Genomic DNA, 20,667 nt, shown 5'->3' with positions numbered 1-20,667 from the left:
TTTTAGACTATACTTCCTCTGAAGAAGCCACAGAATGCTGTGGTGAAAACGCTTTGTTTTCTTTTACAAATAAATTGCGTTAAGGACATCTTGTTGAGTCGTTTCTGCTGACAAGGACCTCGTTGTTGTATTTATCTGGTTGTTTTTTGCCTTTTTTCTGGTTCGAGATTTTAATACATGTAAATAATATGCAACCAAGCACTACAATAACAATAAGAGAAATTAAAAATACATTCATTTTTCCTGTCCATCCTGTAAATAGATTACTAAACCATTCACTCCAATCATCATTCCAGTTTTTTTCTAGTATGTTGAGACACTTGTGCAATCACTTCTAAATGTGCTTTTACAGATTTTATTTTGTCTGTAATAAATGTACAGCATTGTTCTCCTATTAAAGCACATGTACCCCCCTTGGAATGCTAATATGTAATCTAATGCCATTCGATTTTGCAAAACCATAGTTCGTATAGCTGTCATTTCGACAGTAATGTCAAGGACTGCATTGAAAGTGGCATTTGCCAATACCTCAACTAGTTTAGATAGTTTCCTTAGCTCCCAAATGGCTTTTGCAGCCCCGTACCAAGGGAAAATACCTGCTCCAGAGATTACATCATCATCTAAATCCATATATTTTAATTTAATATGTATCTAAGGTGTCTACTGGATTTTCTGGACTTTCAATCACAGGTAATATATCCCATTTCTTTTTTGCATTTCTAATGCTTCCTTTTGGTAACTCTTTTACATGATGCATTGCTGGTGCCACTAATCCTATGTAACAGGTGCCATCCCATCCCTTTGGTAACCGTTTATAAGCATATTTCCCACAGATGTAATATAACCGATCTGATAGAGCAACACTGCTGTTCAACAGACTGCCATTTACTTGCCCCATAGGAGTTTTATCATGTACAACTGTAAAGCTTTTATCTGTTTTACTTCGCCAACATGTAATATTGGTTTTATACTCATTTTTATCATTTTGTGAAAAATGAAATACTGCTGTGTCACTTAATATTAACAGACCCTTAATTGGTATTAAAATGGGAAAACCATGAGAAAATACTCCACATACTGGTATGTGGTTGTGAAAATGTATCCTTTCAATTGTTTGAATACAATTGCTATTACCCACTGGAACAGTTCCATTTTGTTGAAAACATGTGATTCCCTGCACTATAGCAGATAACTGTACTCTTGTTTTACGTAATTGTACATTTATGATTTGATCTCCTGTTTCATTTATTAATACCCTCCAACTACTAAGAGAATTTAGTGGTATAGGTATTGGAGGCATTACCCCTGTTATTTAGTGGTATAGGTATTAGAGGCATTACCCCTGTTATTTTTGGTATTAAACTACATACCCAACAATTAGAAACATTCATGCTTTTTGCATACCAACATTGTCTTGCCAAAAAAAGTGTTAAGATGGTGACCAATCTTGTTCATTTTTCCACATTTCTTTACTCTCTCATGTAACTTTACAGTTCGATCAACATGTTTTAAGTACAATTTAGTACTAAGCAATACGATAATAGTATGATATCTATTTAAATTGAAATTCCATTGCTGAATCATTTTGCCTTTGGTCATCCGTAACTGGATTTCCAAAAGGATGCACTTTAAACCATGTCAATTTCATTATGGTTTTCTCTGATGGAAACCTACAAGAGAATTCCTGATGTTTGCTGATTTCTAGCCTGGACCTACCATTAGGTACATCTGGGTCAAATGGTAATTGTATAGGCATTTTACAGCCTGTCATTATTTCATATGGGGAAATACCTGTTTTGCTGTTTGGTGTTGCTCGAATACCCATTAAAATACCAGGCAAATGATGTACCCATTTATTGCCCTTTTCCAACCATGCCTTTTTTAGACGTTCTTTTAATGTCCAATTCATGCATTCTACAATGCTATTAGATTTTGGATGGTATGGTACATGAAACCTTTGATGTATGCCTAACAAATTACACATTTGTTTAATGCGATCACTAATAAACTGTGGGCCATTGTCTGACTCTGACCTGTGGCCATCCCCAATGACAGAAAATATTTTTCCATAAGGCTTCTGCTGTTGCCTTTGCTGTCATGATTTTGGTAGGAATTGCTTCTACCCATTTTGAAAAGATGTCCACTACTACTAGTAGATACCTGTAACCTCCCTGTTGTTGGTAATGGACCTGCATAATCTATTTGAACTGCATACCATGGCCCATCCGCTGGCTGTACTCTATGTAACTGAGGCTTTTTGAGTTTAGCATTCGCCTGCAGACAGACTAAACTTTCTTCTACAATCAGCTTGCAGATCTTTTTTTAAATTTGGGTTCCAATATTTTTCTTTTACAACTGCCCATAACGTATCCGTTCCTATATGGCCTAATAATTATCATCAATGTAATGTGTTACTGAATGATCCTTTTCCAAATGTTATAGAATGGATCCTACTGTCCGATGAAAAATAACTGGACTATTTTGAAACCCTTGTGGTAACCTTGTCATGACATATTGCTGTTTTTTAAATGTAAAAGCAAATCTTGGCCAATCTTCTTTTTTCCTGAGTGGTACTGCAAAAAAAACATTTGCTAAATCTATTACTGTAAACCACTTACATGTTAAGTTGCCAATCTCGCCTTCATTCTTGCTTGATGGGTTCGGAGCCGATCCTCGGCTCCGACTCGGCACTTGCTTTAGCTCGAGAACTCCTTTTACCAGCTCGAGGCAGCCCCATATCCCATGATGCAAGGCAGTAAGTACCCAGATCTCGTTTGCCGCTTCGCTTAGGAGGTCTTCTTTTTGCCAGCTCCTGGTAAGTTGTTCACTTTTGTGATTCAAGCCCCTTTTTTAGTCAAAAAAACTCTTTTATTGATAGTTTAAGTTATATTCTACCCTTTCTGACAGAATTTTCCTGTCTCCTTTAATTTTTTGTTAGTCAATTTTCCCTATCCCATCCCCGTTAGGGTGTGTGTGTGTTGGATTTTATAGAATGCCTATTTGGTATTTGTGTAAGTTAATTCAGACTGGTGTTGTGTGTGTGTGTGTGTTGTGTTCTCAACACTATGTCTAAGGAGAGGGTCTGGTTTTAAGAAGTGTGACTCGTGCTGTCAGAAGATGTCTCTGACAGACGGTCACACTTCTTGCCTGTATTGTCTGGGCCCTCTTCACCTGCAGGACTCCTGTGCTATTTGTCACTCCTTCAGCCAGAGAGTCCTGCAGGAGAGACTAATAAGTTGATTCTTAGGGGCCTTCTTAAGCCGGAGGGCTCTCCGGCTAAGTCGGCTCCACCAAAATCAACTAAACCTGCCAAGGCCCAGGCTTCTGTTTCTAAGCCTGCGGCCTCGGCTCCGACTCGTATTGAGTCGAGATCGGCTCCGGCTGGAGCCGATTCTGGTTCGACAAAGCTTTCGCCGATGGCTATCGGTGCCGAATCTGTTTTAACCACTTCGATGTCGGCTCCGATCGGTTCCGACACCCATGTGGCACAGGCATCGGTGTCGGCTCCGATCGGCTCCGACACCGTAACTTTGGTGGCTGTATCGGCTCCGGCTGGAGCCGATACATCGAGCTTCTGTCGGCTCCGAAGTCGGCGCCGACAGGATCTGTAGTATCGGCTCCGATGGCTCATCCCGGGAAGGGGTCGGGGTCTCCTCCCTGGGAGCCGATACTTTGGGCTCGGGCTCCACCTCTTCTTTCGGAACGGAGCCATCGGAGCCGATCTTCAAGGTCATCCAGGTTGTCAGATCATGTCCTATGGAGAGTGGTCAGTAGATTACTCAAGTCACAGGTACTGGCCCAAATGCTACACAGTCCGTCTCAGCAGACGACTGTTGGTCCACACCCCGTTACAGTTCCTCCTTCAACTCTACCTCAGAGCTTGGAGTTGGAGTCTTCGGGCATGGTTACTGCTACGGCTGGAGGACGGATACCCCCTTCTGTTCCTTCAGCCCCTACTCTTATCTCCTCTTCCTTAGAGGGATTCGGTGGTCGGGCTTCCATGGTCTCCTCCGAGGGGGTGAGTGGCATCGGACCCTTGTCCGAGCCCGCTCTTCCCCTTGGAGCCTCGGCCTTGGTGAGCTCGGCTCCGACATCTGCCTCGGAGACTTCCCTTTCGGTGGTCCCTGGAGTTCCTAGCTCTTCGGAGCGGGTTCTCTCGGACCTGCCTGGGAGGGGAGCATTCGAGGTGATGAAGAGTGTACTGGCCACTGGTATCAGTCAGCAGTCTATTCCCGTAGCTCCTCCCTCTATGGTACCTGTTGACATCTCTGCCACTTCTCTTGCTACAGGACCCAGAGATCCTCCGCCTCAGGTTTCCCCATTGGGAATTTCCCACTCTTCCGAGGATTCTCCTGATGTTTCGGGAGATCCTCCTAGGAAGAGGACTTGTAAGAGGAAGCATGTAGACTGCCCCGAGTCTGTCACTTCGGATACTGACTTTGATGAGTCAGAGGGATCCCCTAGATCCCCCTCTGAGGATGTCTCCTTCTCAGACATCCTAGAACTTCTGAAACAGAGGGAAACTGGCCCACCAACAATCCCTCTGAGGATGAGTCAGTATACCTAGAGGCGTTTGGATCTCGGCCCTCCACCTCCTGGGTGTCTCCGCCTTTCGACCCCCTCATGCAGGTTATTGCACGAAATGCGTGGACAGCTCCTGACTCTGTAGAGCCAGTCCCTAGGAGGCCTTCTAAATTTATCACTGCCCCTAGTGACAAACAATTCCTTACCAAGGGTGTACCCACTGATGCCATGGTGGTGGCTGCGGCCACCAAAAGGAACTTGCAGATCCTTCCGTGCCCGTCCATCCTCCTAATAAGGACTCTAGGACCATGGATAGGTATGCAAGCGGATGTTTTCCTCAGCGACCTTTGCTATGCTCGCTGAATTATCTTTGTCACTTCACCAGACTCCAGAGATATCCTGAAGGAGCTGGGAGAAGTAGTTCAGGATCCTACAGCTGCAGGGGCTCAAGAAAAGATTGCTTCGCAGCTAGGAACCCTCAATTCCATTGCTAACTCCTCCATGCGGCTAATATCTTATGCTGCGGATGGAGCGAGTAGAGCCGCAGGCACAGGTGTGGCTCTTAGGCGCCAAGCCTGGATGCGGCTATGTGATTTTGCAGATCCCTTTAAGGCGTCCTTCACAAATTCTCCCTTTGATGGGTCAGCTTTGTTTGGCCCTCAGGTGAAGGAGACCTTGACCAGGTGTGAGCAGGACGGCAAGACTCTTTCTGCTGTTGGAGTCCGTTTTCCACCCTTCTAGGCCTTATCCCAAAGGACAGAAGGGTGGGAAGATGTGGTTCCGTAAATCCCAAGGAGTCACGCCGGATTCACGTGGTCAGTTTACCCCTAGAGGCAGAGGGGTAACAACAACAGACGCCGCTCTAGAGGCAGAGGGGTCCGAAGAACCAGGGAAACAGGGAGCGACACTCAGATAAGCCCTTTCAGCATCGCTGAGGTGTTGCCCGGCTGTCCCTCCTTGGAGGCAGTCGAGGGAAGATTATCACTGTACCCAGAAGCCTGGCATTCCCTCACTCAAGACAGATGGGTACAGTCGATCATATCCAAGGGTTACATAATTCCTTTCGAGGAAAGTCCCTTCCCTCAAGTTCCCTTCCAGATGTACCACCGGTCTAAGGGAGATTGCAGAGTTAGAAATCGCAAAACTACTGCAAAAGAGCCATTCAGCCAGTTACAATAGACCATTCAGAGCCGGAATCTACTCAAGGTTCTTTTGGTCCCCAAAAGACGGGAGACTGGAGACCAATATTGGATCTCAGCAGACTCAACAAGTCTGTCAGGAAGACAAGATTCCGAATGGTCACTCTTCAATCAATTCTGCCCTTCTTACAGAAGGACAACTGGATGTGCTCAATAGATCTTCAGGATGCGTACTATCACATCAAAATTCACAGACGCTCCAGGAGATTTCTCCGCTTCGGCTGGGGTCCAGTCACTTCCAGTTCAGAGCCCTGCCCTTTGGTCTCACTACAGCCCCAGAGTGTTCACCAAATGCATGGCAGTGGTCACGGCTCACCTGAGACGTCAAGGATTCCAGGTGTTTCCGTATCTCGACGACTGGCTCCTGTCAGCCACCACCAGGCATCAGCTTATACAAGCCAGGGATTACACAATAGACCTTTGTTCTCATTTGGGCATCTCAGTCAACTTCGAAAAGTCATCCTTATCGCCCTGCCAGTCTATTACCTTCATAGGCAAACTTAAACACTGTTCGGATGTCAGCTACCCTTACAGAACAAAGAGTTTCAGACATTCAGACTCATGTCAGGATCATTCTGGCCAGCAAGAAAGTACAGGCCAGAATGGTTCTAAAGGTATTAGGTCTCATGGCTGCGGCCATTACTCTTCTTACCCTGGCTCGATTCTACATGCGCCTCCTTCAGTGGATGCTGTTCACACAGTGGTCATACCAGCAACTCCCAATGCGTCACCAGATTCTGGTGACACAAATATGCAAAGAACATCTTGCTTGGTGGATCACATCGTCTCAGGTTCACCAAGGCAGGTGCTTTGTACCTCCGTCCCCGATAGCCACTGTCACCACGGATGCCTCCCTGATCGGGTGGGGGGGGGTCATTATCAGGGCAGGATGGTTCATGGGACGTGGCAACCGCTCGAGTACCATCTGCACATAAATGTCCTGGAGATGAGAGCAGTGCTTTTAACGTTGCAAGCCCTCAACGACTTTCTTCCCGTAGGGACAATTGCAGTCCACACAGACAACATGTCTGTAGTTTGGTATATCAACAAACAGGGCGGAACCAAGTCCTACCCTTGTGTCGAGCGCTCAGACTATGGCAATGGGCGATCTCCTCTCATCGGTTTCTGGTAGCAACGCATATCCCTGGGAAAACCAACATTATAGCGGACAGATTGAGCAGAGCTATTCTCATGCCTCACGAGTGGTCTCTCAAGCAATCCATAGCGGAAGAGATTTTTCTGGAATGGGGTCGTCCATGTTGCGATCTTTTGCTACTCCCCAAAACAGCAAATGTCCAGACTTCTTCAGCCTCTTCCCTCTATCAGGCCATCCCCCCAGAGACGCTCTGACCCAGGATTGGCCCCAGGGACTTCTTTATGCCTTCCCTCCATTTCCTCTGATCCCTCAGGTGATCCAGAAAGCTACCGCTTTGAGAGCCAAATTGATTCTCATTGCCCTTACTGGCCTCGACAAGTTTGGTTCCCGTTCCTCCATCATCACCTTTTGGTGCAGCCGTGGCATCTGGACCCAGTGCCAGATCTACTGATTCACCAATCCGGTCAGCTGCACCGGTCAATCCCTTCTCTCAACCTCACAGCATGGTTGCTCCACTTCCTTCCTTAGCCAGGCTTCCTTTGATCTCTAACCCAGTTAGAGATATCATAGTAGCTTCACTAAAATCCTCTACCAGGAGGATTTACACAAGCAAATGGAAACGTTTCTCTTATTGGGCTAAGGCCCAAAATATTGATCCTTTACTGCCCCTGTTCAGGCAGTTCTGGACTTCTTAGCAGAGATTTTTCATGCAGGCTCCTCTTCTTCCACAGTCAGAGTTCAGTTGGCTGCTATTTCTAATTTTCATGTCGGGATAGCAGATCATAATATTATGTCCCATAGGCTCTGCAGGGCCTTCTTGAAAGGAATTTTCCTACTAAAGCCTCCAATCAGGAATCCTCCTCCTCAGTGGGATCTAAATTTAGTGCTGACATCCTTGATTCTTCCCCTTCGAGCCAGCTGTTTCTTGTTCCCTGAAATATCTTTCTTGGAAAACTTTATTCCTAGTGGCTATTACATCTGCCAGGAGGGTGTCTGAACTTCATGCTCTTTCGGTTCGACCCCCCTATTTGATTTTTCACAAAGACAGAGTATCTTTGAGAACTAATCCATCTTTTTACCTAAGGTCGCTTCAAAAAACAATCTGAATCAATCCATTGATCTCCCTGTATTTTTTCCTAACTATTCAGATAGAGCTGAACAAAAGCTACATTATCTTGACGTCCACTGTCAGCTTAGATATTATTTGGACAGAACAAAAAAATTTAGAAAATCTGATCAACTTTTTGTTTCCTATGCGGATAATAAAAAAGGCCTTCCTGTTTCTAAAGTGACTTTGTCCAGATGGCTTTCTTCGGTCATCACTGAAATTTATACGATCAGGGGAAAACAGCTGTGCTCAAAACCTAAAGCACATTCAACCAGGAGTTTAGCTACTTCTACAGCTTTTCAAGCTAGACTGCCTTTGGACACTATTTGTGCAGCGGCCACTTGGGCCACTCCTCACACTTTTGTTTCCCATTACAAATTGGACTTGGCCTCCAGGGACAGAGCCAGTTTTGGCTCTACAGTCCTCAAGAGTTTGTTCCATTGAGCCACCCAGGATAGAGGTGCTAGGGACCGGTCCCATCAAGCAAGAATGAAGGCGAGATTGACAACTTAACATTAAGAAGTTATGTACCTACCATAACGTTCCATGTTAGTTGTCTTCTCGCCTTCTTTCTTGACCTCCCTCCTTCCCCTGGCCTGGACAGACCTTGTATAAGAAACTATTATGCTAAAGACCATTCAGACCTGGTCCTTTTTCCATCTGTAAGTTTCTTCTTCCTTTGGGAAGTATTTTATGCTTGGTGTTATTGCCCTTTGTCAACAAACGAAATCTGGGTACTTACTGCCTTGCATCATGGGATATGGGGCTGCCTCGAGCTGGTAAAAGGAGTTCTCGAGCTAAAGCAAGTGCCGAGTCGGAGCCGAGGATCGGCTCCGAACCCATCAAGCAAGAAAGAAGGCGAGAGAAGACAACTAACATGGAACGTTATGGTAGGTACATAACTTCTTATTTGTGGCTTAATATGTGCAGCCAACTCTGGGACTCCTGGAATCCAATGTGCTCTAGGAGTAGTATATTGATTCACCTTCCGTAAATCAATAGCAAGACGATGACTACCATCTTTTTTTCTTAACTGGCCAGATTGGTGAATTTGTAGGGCTGTTGCCTTTTTGTATAATCTCTTCCTTTTCCCATTCTGTAATACATTTGTCCATATGTTCTTCTGCTTCCCTAGGAATAGGATATTGTTTTTGAAAAGGTGGTATATAGTCCTGATCACTTCCTACCCCTACTGGGCTTTCTGGTTTCCCACAATCACTGGGACCCTTGGACCACAAATTTAGGAATTGATGTTGTAGATGCTTCCAGACATCCTCACTATCTGTATTTACATAGCCTGTAGGTTTTTCAGGTTTGTCAGGTAGAGAGATTGCATAGCAACCTGTACTTTGCTCTTCCTCTCTCTTGTTGTTTGTCTCCCAGCCGTAGAATGTCATTAGGTAAATCAATTACTTTGCCCAAAGGCCCTAGAATGCCCATACCAATAATGGTATTTGTGCAAGATGGATGCATTAAAAATGCACCCATCCATGTTTGTCCCTCATGGCTAAACTTTATGTCCACATTTTGGCTAATCACTGCATAGCATCCTGTGCATTTAAGTGCTGAAATGCAAACTTTTTTATAGGGTTTGCTGGTAACTGTCTGTCTGTGGCAGATGCTGCTGCTGCTCCTGTGTCTATTAAGACATTTTTCCACAATGACCCCTCTGCCCAAATATCAATCAGTGGTAGTCCATCTCGACCCTTTTTAAAGGAAGTCTGGAAAGATACCATAGCGGGGGGGGGGACATCCCTGTTGTAAGGAAATCCACTCATCCTCTACTTTATTATCAAATTTAATATGACACACCTCATGTTTTTGCTTGTCATCTTCCTCTGTGTCTAAATGATCAACATATTTAGGTTTTTCAATCTCTTTTTTTTAACTGTTGCCTAGCTATTCCTTCTGCTTGTTCTTTAAAATGTTTCGGATTTACAGGTGAAACTGTTTGAAAATCTACAGGGCATACTTCCCCTTTTTCTGTATATTGATGGCTCTTATAACTGTCTGTTATAATATTGTAAGGTTTTTATACATAATCTTGCTTTTCTGACTTCTTGTACATTTTTTTGCTCTCTTTTTGGAAACACGCCCTGTTCTTCCTTCTTTTTACTCCAGGCTTTGTAATGATCACAGTTGTGCTTAATATGTCCTATTTTTTTACAAAAGAAGCATGTTGGTGTCTTTTGCTCATTACCTGTGCTTAATCCTGGTACTAAAGACATAGAGGCAGGAGCTGGTGGTGCTGACGCAGCTCTTCCTGCTGGTGGTTGGTCACACCACCTTTGCCTTCCCCTGTTTTTTTACCTCACCAATTATTTCAAATGGCTCACTATTATCTTCAAATGCGAAGATATGGTGTGAGTATAATGTCCCATCATCGGCCATAGTCCGTCCCCTCATTAGTTTTTGTACCAAATCAGTGAGGGTATCAGAATTTTCTTCATAGATACATTTAATATCCCCTGGAACCCCTTTGACTTGTTATGAGAAACAATGTATTAGCTGTTTTTGTATTTCTCTCTTTCCCATATCTCTGTCTGTTTTTTGATATATGATTTGAAAGGCAAGCCTAAAATGTTCACTTTTGTTCCATTAATAGGTTCATAGGTTCATACTAGGCAATCTGCCCTAGGGCATTTATAAGCCTAGCCAGAATGTGTTTGGCTTTTGCCACCCATTTTAAATTAATTTTGCTATGCCCTTTTTTTGAGGTTAGTATACTGTGCCTCTGTCTAACAGTGACAGTGATACCCGGGGTAAACCTACGATCTCCCATCCACTCATCAAGATTCCTCTTGAAGAGAGTCAATGAGGGACTCTGCCTAACCTGGACTGGGATTTTATTCCAGAGTGAAGGGAGCCTCTGGGTTATGAATCTGTCCCTCCAGCATGTCCTATTTATTTCAGTGCTGAGGTTCAAGTCTCTCAAGCATGTAGCTCAATAGGATTTGGATTTTCTGAGGTGCAGCATGTCCATTAATTAATTAAGGGTTGAACATGGCTTTATACGTCAGGCACAGATCACCTCTGAACAGGCAGTATGCCACTGAGTAGAGCTGGAGTTTCTTTACCCGGACAGTATATGGCATCTGTTTGAGCCCTTTGATCCTCTTGGTGAGGTACTTTTGGGTTCTTTCCAGTTGCTGCAGGTGTCTGGTAAGGTACATCCCAAAAGGGGCATTGTACTCAATTATGGGCCTGATGAGGGATGAGTAAAGAGGCACGATGACCTCCCCTGATCTAGATGTGAATCCCTTCATGATTAGGTGGGCTATATAAAATGTTTTTCTAACCACTTTGGCCACATGGTTGTCAAATGAGAGATTGCTATCAACTTGCGTTCCCAGGTCCCTAATTACTTCTTCTGTACTTAATGGATTACCACCTATGTGGTAATTTGTGGGCACTTTGTTTTTGCCAAAGGGGATGACTATACACTTTTTGGCGTTTAGCTTGAGGCCATGGCTCTGGCACCAGTTGTCTGTTTCTATGAGGCCCTTTTGGAGGATGCTTGTGTCGGCTGGAGAGTCTATTATGACACCCAGTTTGCAGTCATCTGCGAACTTGGTCAGCCACAGTCCTTCCGTGTTGGCCTGTACCTCCGAGAAATATATACTGAACAAGAGAGGTCCCAGGACTCAGCCTTGTAGAACGCCACTTGTAACTGGTTTGGAGTCTGACATGGCTCCAGCAATTCTAACCATGTGGGTTCTGTCCTTGAGCTTGCAACCTATCTAGTGACATAGGGGTTTATATTTAAGCTGGTGAGCTTATCTATAATGCCCGAGTGGGGTATTGTATCGAAGGCTTTTGCAAGGTCCAGGTAGGCTGTGTGGACCACCTTCACCTCGTCAATGGCCTTGGTGACTGTTTCAAAGAAATCAACCAGGTTTAAGAGGCAGGATCTGCCCTTAACAAAGCCGAACTGGGTAGGATCCAGTGTCTGTAGGTCCCCAATATCTTTATTTATGAGATCCATGATTATCCTTTCCATAGCTTTGCAGACCAAGCTAGTCAGGCTTATGGGGCGATAGTTTCCAGGAAACGTTGAGGCACCACCTTTGTGGAGAGGGACCACAGTTGCTGTACGCCACTCTTTGGGTACATATCCTGTAGTAAGGCTGAGATTGAACAGTAGTTTTATGTTAGGGTTTAGCTCTTCTTGGAGTTCATGTAGGACGCAGCCTGGGACACCGTCTGGTCCCATTGATGCTGTGTTTTTTGCTTTGGAGAGGGCGGCTGTTACCTGAGCATCCGAGATGTCAGGGGGGTAGCAATCTGCTGGAATAGATATTTGACCTTTTGGTGGGGAGGGGGGGGGGTGAGAAGTTTGCACTGAACCTGTCAGCTAGGATGTTGGCAATGTCTGTGGGTTCGGTGTATTTTTTGTCATTTTGGACTAATTCTGAGCATATCTGGGAATTACCACCCACGTTCCTAACATAACTAAAGAAAGCCTTGTGATTATCCTTAGTGTCCTGTGCAATTTTTCACTCGAAGCTGGCCTTAGACGATTTTATGAGTGCCCGTAGTTTTTTGCTAATACTGATCAGAGATGCCTTCCCTTTTTGGAATTTTGCTCTATCATTTAGTAGCTTCCTCCTTCTATTGTATAGCTTGTTTATGACTGGGGTCCACCAGACAGGACGTCTGCGTTTGGAGGATTGGGTCTTGGTTTTATTTGGGATCGCATGATGCATGCATTCCTGAAGGTGTTCATAGAATGCATTTATAAAGGATTCTGCGGTCTGGGCCATATTTTCCACAGGCCCGGGGGCTTTGAAGGATTCCACCTCAGTTTTGAGGAGTGTGAAATTTGCTTTAGAGAAGTTTTTCACTGTGGTTTTCTGGGCAGGGGGTGGTGTCAGGATGTGAACATCCAGTGAGATTAGTTTATGGTCTGATCTTACCAGTGAGGAATACACTTCTGGTCTGGAGCATAGAGTCCCCATGTTGGTGATGATCAGGTCCAGTATGTTTTCCCCTCTTGTGGGAGTGGTAACAAGTTGTTCCATAGCATTTGAGTTTATAAATTCTAGGAACCATTGGGCTAGGGTGTTGGAGCTGGAGTAATGCTCCCAGTCTATGTTTGGGTAGTTGAAGTCACCCAATATAATGGTGTTTGGAGAGACCTTCATATTTTCCAGTGTTCTCATGAAGGGCGAGTGGGGTTCCTGGGTTAGGGAGGGTGGTCTGTAGCAGGTTATAAACTGGAAGGCAGTTTTACCCACTGTTAGTTGCACATGGATAGTCTCTGATGCTTCGTGCTGTGCCACCAACCCAGAGGTGTGGGTATCTTTGACGAATATTGATACTCCCCCTCCTTTTGTGGGTCGGTCCAAGTTTTGGGGCCGAAAAGCATGGTATGAGGTATAACCTGGTAGTGCTGGGGTGCTCTCGGGAGCCTTGAACCAGGTTTCTGTTACTGCACAGATATCGATTTTCTCCATGCTAAGGAGAGTTTCGAGTGCGTGCATCTTGAGGTTTAGACTTCTGGCGTTGAGTAGCATTACTTAGTTTCTTATCCCTTGTGATACCTATGGAGGTGGGTTTGTCTTTTGAGCCTTGCAGCAAGAGCCTTTGCCAATATCCGAAAGCCCAGGGGTGACAGGTGCAAGCCGTCCCTAGCGAAGCATTGTGGCTTGTCGAACATGTCATCCCAGGCTGACAGGCATTGGATCCCCTTTGAATGACACCAATAATTAAGCCAATTGTTGAAATTGATCATCTTGTCTTCATATTGTGGCATCATTCTTGGTGAGGGTAAGATGCTACTCAAGGTCAGGGTCATACCGGCCTGGGCCACATGCTCAGAGAGCTCCTCTATGTCTCTCTTCATGTAGTCTGGGGAGGTACGTCTCAGGTCAGTCACACCAGCATGGACAATGACCGAGTCATATTTGTACTTGCCTTGGAGTGACCTGAGTGCTTGTGTTATGTGGCGGATCCTAGCGCCCGACAGGCAGCTCACCGTGACCTTCTCCTTGTTCAGCCTGGTGAGCGGGACGTCAGTGTGCCTGATGATAGTCACCTATTACAAGTGTATCGGGTGTGTTGTTTAGCCTTAAGGGCTGTGACTGTTCGGCACACTGACTTTGTGAGCTATGTGTTGCACGTGTTTTGTTTTGGGGTAGCGGTTGCTTGGGTGTCTGCTTTGGAGGTCTCTGCTGCTTAGGCAGATTTTTATTTAGAGCCTCCGAGTATGTGTTTGTGTTTGGTCTGCTGTTGTGGTAGGTCTATGTGAGACTGGAATTGTATTGAGTGTGGTTTCCTTCTCCTCCTGACTGGTTACGCCAGTACTGAGTTGAGAAAGCTTAGCCTTCAGTTTGGCTATATGGATGCATCTCTCACATGTGTTGGAATTTATTGGGAGGAGGAGAGGGTTGTCTGTGTACATGAGGCAGTTGTAACATTGCCTCAAGATTCCCAGATTCACCAGCTGGACTGGAGAGAAGGTTGACAACTGACCTTTGGACATGCTAGAATAGTATTGGGAATTCCTTTATAACTGAAAAAAAACGGCTAATGGGGAACAAGGTACTCAAGAGGACTTTGTGAGAGTGTAGTGCTTTTAATTTTTTAGTGCTGACTTATATAATTGCTTTAGTGAACAAGTGCCTTTAGTGAGCAAGTGCCAGGTAACTTAAATGCAATGTGTTACAGGTAACTTAAATGCAAAAACGACAAACAGTAACTTTCTTTTAAGTGAAACAAGGAAATGAGTACATTAAGCAATGCAGATATCACTAGGGATCCACAGAAGCGCTGAAAAGCTGCGTTTTAGGTGGTATTAGCGTTTCAGGGAAATGACAAGCTAACAAACAACACGCATACAAACAGAGCTAGATTCAGCAGGCCTGGATCTAGTCTATGCTACAGCAAACAAGGTGTACCAATTTTAGTAAGAAACAGTTGAAATATGCAGGCACTATAAGCCTTTAACCAGAAATTCCCAGCTCAGAAGGGCAGAGTCCAGCCTCTCCTCCCACAAGAGTGCAGTCCACAAACCTTCTTAATGTAAAATAACTGGCCTGAAGCCCAAGTGCTTAAACCAGAACTAATACATTTTTAGAATAACAGACACTGAGCCCTCAATCAGCAGTTCCCAACTTAGAAGGATGTAAGCCACCTGTCCTGCCACCACAGTGCAGGCCACAAACCTTCCTAATGTAAAACAACTGGTCTGAAGCCCAAGTGCTTAATCCAAAAGACTTAGAATGATAGCTACACTTTAATCAAGTTACTACCAAGCAGTAATAAATACAATTGAATACTTTGAAGAATGCCTGGATTAGTGCTCAAGTTATACAAACAAAGCTAGATTCAGCAGGCCTGGATCTAGTCTACGCTACAGCAAACAAGGTGTACCAATTTCAGTAAGAAGCAGTTCAAATATGCAGGCACTATAAGCCTTTAACCAGAAATTCCCAGCTCAGAAGGGCAGAGTCCAGCCTCTCCTCCCAAAAGAGTGCAGACCACGAACCCTTTTAATGTAAAATAACTGGCCTGAAGCCCAAGTGCTTAAACCAGAATTAATACACTTTTAGAATAACTGACACTGAGCCCTCAATCAGCAGTTCCCAACTTAGAAGGATGTAAGCTACCTGTCCTGCCACTACAGTGCAGGCCACAAACCTTCTTAACGTAAAACAACTGGTCTGAAGTCCAAGTGCTTAAACTAAAAGCTTAGAATGAGTTGCACCAAGAAGTAATAAATACAACTGAGTACTTTTAAGATGACTCAAAAGCAAAATAAATTAGGAAGAAACACAAATACAGTAAAAGCAGATAATATTTTTTTTTTTTTTTTTTTTTTTAAGAAAAGTAGGAAAAACAGTAGTAAAAACAATTCACATGCAGTGCAAGCTGGCACACGAGTATGTAGCAATATTAGTCCACACACAGTTTGAAAAAAATGTAATTAAATTAAAAAGGACTAAAAGCAAGTGCAGAAAGGGTTTATTAGAATGCGGTAAAGAGATGGGACTGGGGGAGTGTCCTAGATCAAATCTACAGTGGGGCGGGCACTGCAAAAGCCACCAAATTTAAACTACAACCAGGAACAGGGAGGGGGGTGGGGAAGACAGTTTCAACAGAGCTAGATCTGAGGAATCAGTCCAAATTATAAAACCACAAAAAAATGCAGAAAATATACTTAAATCAGCTTATGTCCAGTTGATGTAAATCTCAGTAGCAAGCAACTCGATTTAAAATGATTCTTATCTGTGATAGTAATTTTAAAATGATCTAATAATTTGGCTGTGAGAGGCTGCCCTTGTGTAAATGCCATTAAAACAGCTGTCATACATACTACTTTAGTGTTTTAAAGGATTTTGTCAACCAGTCGAGCACAAGGATGAGTCATAGAGGATCTACCGTCCACAAGAGCTCTCATCGGTGGATTCTGTAAGTTCTTGTGGATCTTGGGGATCCCAAACATGACTGGCGTTTTTGGAAATGAAATATCAATGAAATTATATGTTTCAAGGTTAATTTTACCTGCCAAGAACTGGTTGACAAAATCCTGGCTAAATACATCAAGGATATTCCTATTGTCTGTAAGGTTTCTTGGTCATTTCTGAGGAATATTGGGAACATTAAATTTGATAAATCCAATAACTTCTTAACCATCGATGTTGTTGATCTTTATACTTCCATTCCCCACTTAGAAGCTATTGAATGGGTTGGTTTGTTTTTAAAGGAGATTAATGCTACACAGAAGGACATTGATGTAGTTACAGAACTATTGGACATTGTGCTTAGTTCAAATTTTTTCACCTTTGATAAACAAATCTACCTCCAAAAAACAGGGTGTGGCCATGGGGTCACCCTGTGGGGCCAGTGTTGCCAATATATTTATGGCATACTGGGAGAAGAAGTTTATCTTGGAAGTTTTGGAATTTAAACAACATATCATTATGTATACCCGATTCCTCGACGACATATTCATCTTGCTTAAGGGTGATGCCCTTTTAGCCCAAAAATTGGTCTATTATATGAATTCCACTACAACTTTTTTGAGATTCACTCACCAATTTTCAGTAGATCACATTGAATACCTTGATGTTAGTTTGGTCAAGGATTTAGAGGGAGGGAAGTTAGTTTCTTCAGTATTTAGGAAGTCTACTTTCTGTAATTCCCTTCTCCACTTTTCCAGTTTTCACCCGTACAAACAGAAAAGAGCTATAGTAAAAGGCCAACTGGTCAGGGCTGTTCGTATGTGTAATACATACACTTCCTTCCAGAAAGAATGTGATTTTTTGAAAGGGCTTTTCATTAATAGAGATTACCCGGTAACCTTAGTCGATTCGATTATTGAAGAGATCGACTTTAAAAGATCTACAGGTTTCTTTAAACCCCTTCTTGATTCAAAGACGAATTTTATAGATGTTGCTGCTCCTGGCCCTGGCCTACCTGATACCAATGTCATGGTTGATTTGGCGGGTACTTATGGCCCTATTGTACAACCAAAGTTCTCAACAAGTTTTATTACAACATTCAACATGGAATCCAAAGATATTTGGGCTATTATTTGTAAAAATTGGCACTTCATCAGTTGGGATTCCTTTCTTCTAGGGAAATTCGGACCTCGGCCAAGGGTGATTTACAGAAGGGGAAACCATTTAAAAGAATTGGTTCAGAGTAATGAGAATTCATCTGCATTTGTCAGACAAAAAAGGTCATTTTTGTGTGGAGCCTGTAATTGGTGCCACACTATTAAAACAGGTCAAACGTTTAAGATTAAGAACAAAAAGTATGAAATACAACATAGGATCAATTGTGAAACTAGATCCGTGGTTTACTTTGCGTTTTGCCAATGTTGTAATGCTTTCTACATGGGCAAGACGGATCGAAAATTCCGTGAGGGGATTTACCAGCATGTTTATGCTATGAGGAATCAAAAAATTGAGAATGCGTTGGCCAAACATATTGTCAATAACCCTGGGTATACCTTCCAATTTATGGGCATTGATCATTTACCCCCTAGGGCTAGGGGTGGTCCTTTATCCCTTCTGTTAGAAAGACGAGAGCTTGAGTGGCAGATAAAACTTGATGCCTTTAATGTTCCAGGTCTAAATGAGAATTGTAATATTTCTGTTGTTTTGAAGCTTAAAAGTTATATGAGATAGGCTAAACAAATAATATTCCTTTGTTAATTTTATAAAAAAAAAAAAATTATTTTTCATGTTTTAATATTTTAATATTGTACATTTGTGCATATATATTAATAATTTTTTCCACTTCCACATTTTTAATAGAAAACCGTTAACAGCTTAATTGACTATTATCGGGGAGGGGGGGTATGGATCTATTTTGCACAGCTTGTATAAATATTATATATAAATTTTGAACGGGTTGAATAAAATGTATAGCGCTGTGAAATTGTAGGGCTAAATGATCAATTAACTTCTTAATTTTAATAACTAGAAGCATGAATTGATTTGTATCTATGTGATCCCAGATATTATATGGTTCGATGTTTAATGTGAGATAATTTCTAGGAAGTGATGTCATTTGACACGCTTCCTTTGACGATTTAAATTGCTGGCGCCAATGATTTTATTGTGTTTCTGAGGAAGCTTCAGTTTTTTCTGAAGCGAAAACGCTACTTGTTTTAATTAATAAATTGCGTTAAAATTAAGTAAAGGAACGTTTTTGGATCACTTTGGCCCGTTACCTTCTGTTTAGTTTTGTGGACACCAGTGGTTCGCTTTTTTACATTTGTCTGTTTAGGGTTGCAGACCTAAGACAATTGCGAAAACTAGTCTGGTACAGCAACAAGGGGACACCAGATCTTACCACCTTTGTCAAGAAGCTGTGAGAATGTGACAATGAGCAGTCTCGTCCAATCGATTTCTGATAATGCACATTCCGGGGAAAACCAGTGTGATTGCAGGTAAGTTGAGCAGGTCTATTCTGATGCCTCATGAGTGATGTCTCAACATGAAGGTGGCAGAGAAGATATTCCATCGATGGGGCCAACTGTGCTGCGACCTCTTCACATCTCTTCGAAACAACAAGTGCAAGATGTTCTTTGTCCTCATTCCCCCACTGGGGGAGTCACCATGAGATACTGTACTTTGCGATTGACCCACCGATCTCCTTTCTGCCTATCCCCTGCTACCTATAATCTCCAGATTTCCTCAGAAAGCATCTTGATTGAAGTATACAGTAATCATCCTTGCCCCTTATTGGCCTCATTAAATTTGTTTTCCCTTTCTTTGGCCTCATCTTCTTCACCCTCGTTGGATCCAACTCCAGACCTTCTGTCTCACCCAACAGACACAATTCACCCAGTCATTCCATGCCTAAAGTTAATTGAATGGTTTCTGCAGTTTTGTTGATCGCTAGACAGCCCAGGCTCTCCTCCCCTGTCCATCACATTCTTTATCATCCCACAAAGCTTCCACTAGGAAACTCTGCGAAAGCAAGTGGAAAAGATGTGTCATTTGGGTGCAACAAAAGAATTGGATCCCTTTTCAGCTCCTGTTCCTAAAGTTCTGGAATTTTTTTCCTCCGTTTTCAGCTCCTGTTCCTAAAGTTCTGGAATTTTTTTCCTCCGTTTTCAGTGATGGAGCTAGCTCTTTTATTGTTCAAGTACAGTTAACTACCATTTCCAGTTCATCTCTGGCGTCCTCCAAACTTTGCCGATCCTTTCTAAGAGGAACTTTTTTCTTAGACTTGCAGTTAAAGATCCCACTCCTCCTTGGGATTTAAACATAGTCTTACAAGCTTTAACCCAGTCGGCATTTGAACCTTAAGCTAAAACTGAGCTAAAATTTCTAACCTGGAAAACTGTCTTTTTAGTAGCTATTGCCTTGCTAGACAAGTTTTAGAATTAATGTCTTGTCTTCTAAGCCTCCTTATTTGATCTTTCTTAAGAATAGACTATCCTTATGAACCAGACCTTCCTTTCTTCCTAAAGTGGTGTCAGAATCTAATATTATTCACATTATCAACCTGCCAGTCTTTCCAAATTTCTCAAATAAAGAGTGTGTACTACACTTTTTGATTATCACAGCCAATTACAGTTTTACTTAGAACCACAAATTTTACAAAATCAGAACAATTGTTTCTTTTTCGGATTAGAAATTAGGCAAATCGGTCTCTAAAGTAACTTTAGCCAAATGGTTTACTGATTGTATCACCTTTGTTTATAATAAATTGGGCATGCCTTTTCCCAAACCACCAAAGGCACATTCCACCAGGTCTGTGGCAGCTTCTTCAGCTTTTTTGTCTAGATATTCACTGGATATTTGTGCAGCCACAACTTGGTCTAACCCTCGTACCTTTATTGCTCATTACAAATAGTATTTGGTTTCTAGGGGGAAAAACAGCCTTTGACTTGGGAATATCCCTTCTTATAGTCCTTCTGGGATTTAGGCTGCTGGAGACTTTGTCCCAAGAGTTGAGGAACAAATAAAAATTGACAACATCAGATAAAGAAGTTCTATACTTACCATAATGTTCCATCTGTGTTGTCCATTTCCATTCTTTAACTTCCCTCCTAGCAACTCCCTCCTCATTGTGATTTGGAAGGTGTGATGTTGCCAGCCCAGCTAGCTGGAATTTTGTAAATAATTTTATGTCATTTGTGAATATTGCTATGATTTATACAGAACTGTATGTTGTGTATTGAGCTTCAAGAATGTAACCACAGTGTAAACAACTGAAAAAGAAAGGTATATAAACTATATACCTGTGCCAATGTATGTTATTATAAGCTGGAACAC

At 42.9% G+C, this 20,667-nt stretch overlaps 1 protein-coding gene across 1 annotated transcript in view; it reads left to right on the top strand.

Moving 5' to 3' along the window:
• LOC122788261 (stonin-1-like) overlaps window positions 1-20,667 on the top strand; it is a 1,416,105-nt gene that overhangs the window by 669,028 nt on the left and 726,410 nt on the right. The window lies entirely within an intron of this gene.

Source organism: Protopterus annectens, chromosome 1.part2 (genome assembly GCF_019279795.1).
Source record: "Protopterus annectens isolate FY-2018-M chromosome 1.part2, PAN1.0, whole genome shotgun sequence".
In the NCBI taxonomy this organism is placed as follows: Eukaryota; Metazoa; Chordata; order Ceratodontiformes; family Protopteridae; genus Protopterus; species Protopterus annectens.
The sequence above is the reverse complement of the archived record's forward strand: the minus strand, read 5'-3'. Positions and strand labels throughout refer to the sequence as shown.